We start from the raw sequence: 6,868 nt of genomic DNA, 5'->3' as shown, positions 1-6,868 counted from the left end.
TTAAATGTTACATTCCACGTGGTTAGTCTAATTATTTTTGTTGCAGAAGAAACATCTTGGCCTATTTATATTTGGTAAAGGGAAGTAAGTTTCTGACATATGGTCTAAATGTTGATGATAGTGTAATAAACGTGACAATGGAGAGCAAATAACTATTTTCTCTTTGTCACGGGAGACCAATGCTTTTAACACCAAAATACAGGGATCCATTGATTGAGCAAAGCCAGAGATAAAAAAAATTGTAATTTATTCACAGAATGAACACACACACGATTATTTGCAAAACAAACCACTTGAAATACACTTACTAGGACAGGGCAAAACTAAATCTTCTATTCCCAAAACAAAATCTTTAGAAACAGAGGGGGTCATGCACTAAGCTCCGTTAAATCATTTTTAGAGCGCAAAGTGCTCTTAGAACGTGAAGTTGCGCTGAACACGAAGCACTAAGCCAGGCAAACAGGCACTTTGCACTTTAAAACTGACTTTTTTCAGGAAATTTTTTTACGTCCAACTTTGCTCATTCGTTACCTTGTTTGCGTTAAATTCTGCCCTTAAGCGGGATGCACTAAGCAACGCAACCTTAGCATACGCGAAAGTGGTGTTCAACAGAACACGTCAGCTCAAGGTAGACGCAAAAAAATGCTGGACTTTGAAAAATTTCTTGCTTGCATTTTTGCATGCGCAACACCCATATAACAGGTCGGCGGGTGTCCCCAGCTGACCCCGCAGCCGTCCCGGGGTCCCCGCGGGAGTCCCGGGGTACTCACAGGCCTGCGGTACCAATGTTGTGCCTACAAAAATACTAAACATTATTTCTAACTAAATACACCCCCCTAACACATACAGTACAATAATGTGCAAAATAACTATTATCCAGATATGGATAATAGATTATTTGCCCATTATTAAACACTGCATTAGCATACCTAAATAAAGTAAATAAAAACAGTAGCCAGCTTATCCAATGAATACAAGCAGTAACAACATCAACAATGAATTAATTAAACCATTAACCAATGAAACCAATTAATTCCTAAACCAACTCAAAATGAATAGTAACACTAACCAATTAAACCAGTGAATTACTACAACATTAATGAATGTAAACATTAAAAGACAAAGAAATACATTCAAACAATATCTGAAATAACCATAAAATGCATTAGCTAACATAATACAACATTAACTACAAACGAACACAAATCTCAAACATTTTATTACCATTAAGCAGGGAAAAAAACCAATCACATCAGGGGGCTTCTTAGTTTGCTAAGGGCATGCGCGAACCTCGCACCTTTGCCTCTTAGCATACCCGACCAAGCCCCCTTAGCTGGCGACATTTTGTCTGAGCTGGCATCTGGGCCATTTGCTAAGATGGGAGATACTTGAATTACTCCTCCCCCCTTCACACTTTGTCAGCTAATACTTTCAATACAGACTTTTCCAGACACTGGGGAACCAAACCAGTGGGGTGGCTTAGAAGTCCTAGTTACATATGCATGGTTCACCTCTCAGGAATTTCCTGCCAAACATTTCTAAAGTATCGCAATTACAACTTGAGGGTTTCCCTCTGTTCCGGCCATCTGAATGAAAATCCCCCCATGCCTATTATGTTGGAACCATTAAAATAGGGTGACTTTCATTCAATCAATTTTTATGAAACTGTATAGAAATTGCGATATAACTTTCTTAATGATTTTACTCTCCCAGCGCTCACAGCAAATCTCAGTGCGCTAGGACCTCCCTAGCAGAAGTTAGCTAAATGCTATGCGCTGTGCTGTGGGCCTTTGTGCGTTTACAGGCAAACCCTGCTATTGAAATACATTTCACAGTAGAAATAACATGATTCTCGCCACCTTATACCTGGTGGGAGACATACAGACATTTTTATTAAAAGCACAGTGTTACTGCCATCTGGGTTGAAGAGCTGACAATCACAATTCCCTAATATGGCTCAGGGGCACCCAGCCGTCACACTCTTTGCCCTTATTTCTGTGCACAAAATGCATAGGCCATGAGAATTTATGGTTTTAACAAGTTAAATGATGCATAAGTGTAACACTTTGTTCACATATCTAGTAAGTCATTTACAATGTGAAATGCAAATAATAAATTTCCCCATTTGTGGCAGTCATTGATTTGGAGGTGGAAGAATACTTCAAATAAAAAGCCCTGCTGTTATCAATATGTATTGTACACACCTGTATGTCCCCAATTGCACTATACACAATTGCATCCATTAATGTCTATACAGTGGAATAAATGTTAAAGCAATGAGGAATTTCATCAAAGACTACTATGAAAATCATCAATTAGAAATGTGGGACTCATTGATGGATTTCCTAAAATGATTTTTATTACCAAGAAGGGAATATGTAAATACAGTAGGAGAACTAACTAAAAAATTGTTTTATTAGAATGTTGTTACTACTAAATATTAAAAGCAATACATTTTTCATAAATCTTATACCGAAGTATTGTACAATACAATTTTCTCTAATTTACTGTAAAAAATAAGTCTTAATCTATAAAGACTGACTATGAGGCCTATCCAGGGAGTTTTGATAAGTGACTTAACGAGCGTTACGTGCACGTTCCAACCGATTTTGGATGTATAGCTATTCAGAAAGCTATGATAACATGCCAAAATCGCTTGGAAACAGCTTTTTAAAGAGTGTTCACAATCTGTCTCTGACAAGCCATGCCGTGCCTATGCTAAAAAAATGCCCAGACTCGCATTTGTTGCCAGTAACTGGTATTCAATATGCAAATTGCGCCTTACAACCACATATTTTGTTTCCGCCACCTAAAGGGTGGCCAGATCGGGATTACAATGTGCATATGGGTTAAATAGCAGTGCCTGGTTTGTTGGTGGTAGGGGAGGTAGGTGAAGCTTGTACTTGTCCCATGGTGGGTGGTTAGGCCTTCCAGGAGAATTGAGGGAGGGGTTAACCCTTTCATTACTTTAACGGTTAGACACTAAGGTAATGAAGCTCTGTTTTTATTTTTATTTTAATTACATAGTTTTGAAGCAGGGGTTCTCAGGATCTGAACCGCATTAATTTCAGACCCGGGGACCCCCTGCGTCCTGAGGTACAGGCCCTAATATGGGGTACCGGTATCTACGTCAAGTTGAATTATCTTGCGTCACCTAGGCCGTGATAGAAAAAAGGGGGGTCCTCCGGCGCGTTACTCTGCTTGTGGCTCCACGGCGTTTAAGGCATATAAGTGAGGGAGAGAAGAGAGGGGACCACAGTAAGGGACCAATACAGTGATTATACACAGCTCTTCGTTTGATTGGGGAGGGAGGGAGGGGGGGGAGTAGGGGTGTTGGGGAATCAATAGAGATTGAACGATACTGCTACATAAAGGAGACACACTTACATCAAAATATCTAATATCTTGAATTCTTCTACTCTTCTCCTTATATAGCTGCGTGTTGTTGAGGGTGAGGAAAAACCTCCTGGTATCCTCCTTAGCAAAAAATAAAGGAAAAAAATAGTGCAATACAGTTTATTAACAATGGAAAAAAAGAGATTGAACACTTACAAGCGGCCGATAATTTCAGGCATAGAGAGGAGATGCTGCCAGACTCCACAACGGATCCCTTCCTGGGTTGGGCTGCTTTGTCCTGGCTGTTTCCCTGTTGGCAGATGGTTGCTGTGTTGATCTTCACTTCGGGTGGCTGGGATTGAGAGTTTCCAGAAGCCCGTGCACAGGCTATGTCCTCCTCAAAAAAGGCCTGTCCCTCAGCATACACAGCATACAGATTTCAGCTCCCTGCTCCGGTGCGCATGCGCATGCGCAGACGGCGGGATCGCCGAGCCAGATAGTACAGGGGAGTCAAGTCCTCACTACGGTGGCTTGTAATGGCCAAAAAACGTCAAACGCGTTTCGCCAATGCTTCCTCAGTGACGTGTATAGGCAAAGGGTAGCAGCAGTCTTATATACACTGTAGAATCGTCAGTTTAACTCCAAGGGTGCTGGTTTGACTCATAACATAGGTGTAGGTCCTTAAACTCAATTGCTCTTACTTTGTTGACTTAGTGTCGTGATACAAATTATACATGGTGATTAAATAATTAAATACAGCATGATTAAGAACAAATGGCATGCCTAAAAAACTTTAATGGTGGCAAGCCTTTTGTGTGGATACTATTTAATTAAAAACAAGGTAGATAAGATGGATAATTAGGAAGGGGAGATAGTTTACTTATTGGCTAGATATTCTTAAAATTGTAATTAAAATATAAGTTAATGTTGCTTTAAAATATTTGGATAAAACCTAAATTTGGCATTAAAAAGATGTTGATCTAAAATATGGGTATTACCAATGAATCCAATATGCTATGACTCATGGAGAAGAAAGAGATCTTAGAGATGCCATTTGTTTAACAGGAACATAGATTTTCAGCAGTTTTCAGTCCTAAAATAAGGATACTTGTAATCTTAAGTTTTTCTATTGAGGTGAATATTAACTTAGTTGTTAAAAAGCGGTAATAGATTAAGTAGGTCACTTGATGTTATGGTAGAAAGGCTGTAACCTCCATGTCTATATTTAACCCCTTAGGTGCCAGTGTTTGGAGGGTGAAAATCCAAAAGGATTCTCTTTTATTAATTTTCTTTATGTAATCTCCTCCCCTCCAATCGGGTTTTACTAGTTCAATTCCAAAGAATTTCAAACAAGAAGGATTCTGATCGTGTTTGATTTTATAATGGTTTGAGACGCTATGAGTCTCTAAACCATTACATATATTTCTTATGTGTTCTCCCACTCTTGTTTTCAATTTTCGAATTGTCCTACCTACATACTGCAGGTTGCAACTACACTGTAGTACGTAGATCACACCTTTGCTATCACAAGTAATGTGTGACTTGATAACATAGTCTAGGTTAGATATAGTGCAATTGAAGGAAGTTGTTCTAATATCTGGTATTCTATTGTTTCCACATGCCTTGCAGTTTACACATCTTTTAAAACCCTTTGTTAATTGGTCTAGCCAGCAGCTCTTAGTTTTTTGGGGTAAAAAGCTCGGTACGAGTTTTTGTTTAATGTTTGGAGCTTTGGAATAAATAACCGCTGGTTTATTTCCGATTATTTCTTTTAAAAGGTCGTCTTGTTTTAAAATGTGCCAATGCTTGTTTAAAACACCTTCTATTTGCTTAAAATTTGTGCTATACGGTGTAATAAAAGGAATAAAAGCTTCGTCTCTATTTTTAGGCTTCGTTTCTTTATAGACTAACATGTCCTGTCTGTCTACCTCTTCCACCTTTTTGAGTGCTTTGTCGATTATATGTATGTTATATTTTTTCTCCAGAAATTTATTCTTCATTGGTATTATTTGTTGTTCAAAGTCACTATGTTGCGTACAATTTCGCTTTAAACGTCTAAACTCGCCGTAGGGGATATTTTCTAGCCAGTTCTTCTTATGGCAGCTATTGGCTTTGATAAAATTGTTGCAATTCACTGTTTTAAAATGTGTCTTAGTGTTAATAATACCTTTATCAATAAAAACCTCCAAATCTAGGAATATCACCTCAGTCAAACTCACACTATAAGTAAAAATTAAATTCAAATTGTTAATATTGATTGTGGTAAAAAAATTATGTAGAGATTCAGGGTCGCCTTTCCATATGATGATGATATCATCTATATAGCGCCTGTAGAGTACCAGGTTTGCCTCCCACATCTTATTTGGCCAAATTGTTTGATCCTCCCACCATCCAAGGAAGAGGTTGGCATAGCTGGGGGCAAACCTGGTACCCATTGCGGTCCCTCTTTTTTGCAGGAAGTAGTTGCCCTCGAACCAAAAGGTATTGTGATTCAAGATAAAACCAATTCCATCAATTAAAAACTTTTTCTGTGTTTCTTCTAAGTTCAAATACTTTTCCAGACAATACAATGTAGCCTCACAACCCTGGGCATGGTCTATACATGTGTACAGGGATGTGATGTCACATGTAGCAAGTATATAATCTGATTGCCATTCTATCCTGTCCAGTGATTGTATCACTTGGGTTGTGTCTTTTAGGTAGGAAGGCAACTTCTTAACCGCAGGTTGGAGTAAGGTATCAATGTAAGCTGAAAAGTTTTGGGTTAGTGAGCCAATCCCAGATATTATGGGTCTTCCGGGGGGGTTAATTAAAGATTTATGTAATTTTGGCAGATAATAGAAGACCGGTATTCTAGGATTCTTCGTTGCAATAAATTCATACTCTTTTTTGAGGAGAATACCTTTCTCCAGGCCTTCATCTAACAATTTTGTTAGTTCTTTGGTGTAGAGTGCAATTGGGTTGGATTTTAACTTTACATAAGTAGTAGTATCCCCCAATAGGCGTTCTGCCTCTTTTATGTAATCTTCAGTGTTTAAAATTACTACTCCACCTCCCTTGTCTGCTGGTTTAATTACCAACTCTTTGTTCTCTGACAATTCATCCAGAACTGCTCTTTCCTTTTTTGTGAAATTGGGTCTTATTTTAGATTTTTTATCCCCTATTGTTTTCAAATCTTCTTCCACTAGTTTCTGGAAGGTCTCTAAATAGGGACCCTTACAGAAACTTGGGTAGAAGGATGAAGGGTTTTTTAAGGACGTGTGTGTATAGGGATTGGATGTATCTTCTATATTTGTTGGGACTCTGTCTCTATAATCATTTTTAGTTTTTTCAAAGTACCTTTTTAAGGTTAATCTCCGTATGTATTTCTGAGCATCCATAAATGTTTGGAATGCAGATGCCCTATTTGTGGGAGCAAAGTTGAGGCCTCTATTTAGTATGCCTTCTTCTTCTTTGCTTAAAACATGCTTACTGAGATTAAATATTCCTGACTTAATAAGTGATTTGTCTATTTTTGTTAGTCTCTTCTTCC

Source organism: Ascaphus truei, chromosome 1 (assembly GCF_040206685.1).
Source record: "Ascaphus truei isolate aAscTru1 chromosome 1, aAscTru1.hap1, whole genome shotgun sequence".
NCBI classification, from domain to species: Eukaryota; Metazoa; Chordata; class Amphibia; order Anura; family Ascaphidae; genus Ascaphus; species Ascaphus truei.
The sequence above is the reverse complement of the archived record's forward strand: the minus strand, read 5'-3'. Positions refer to the sequence as shown.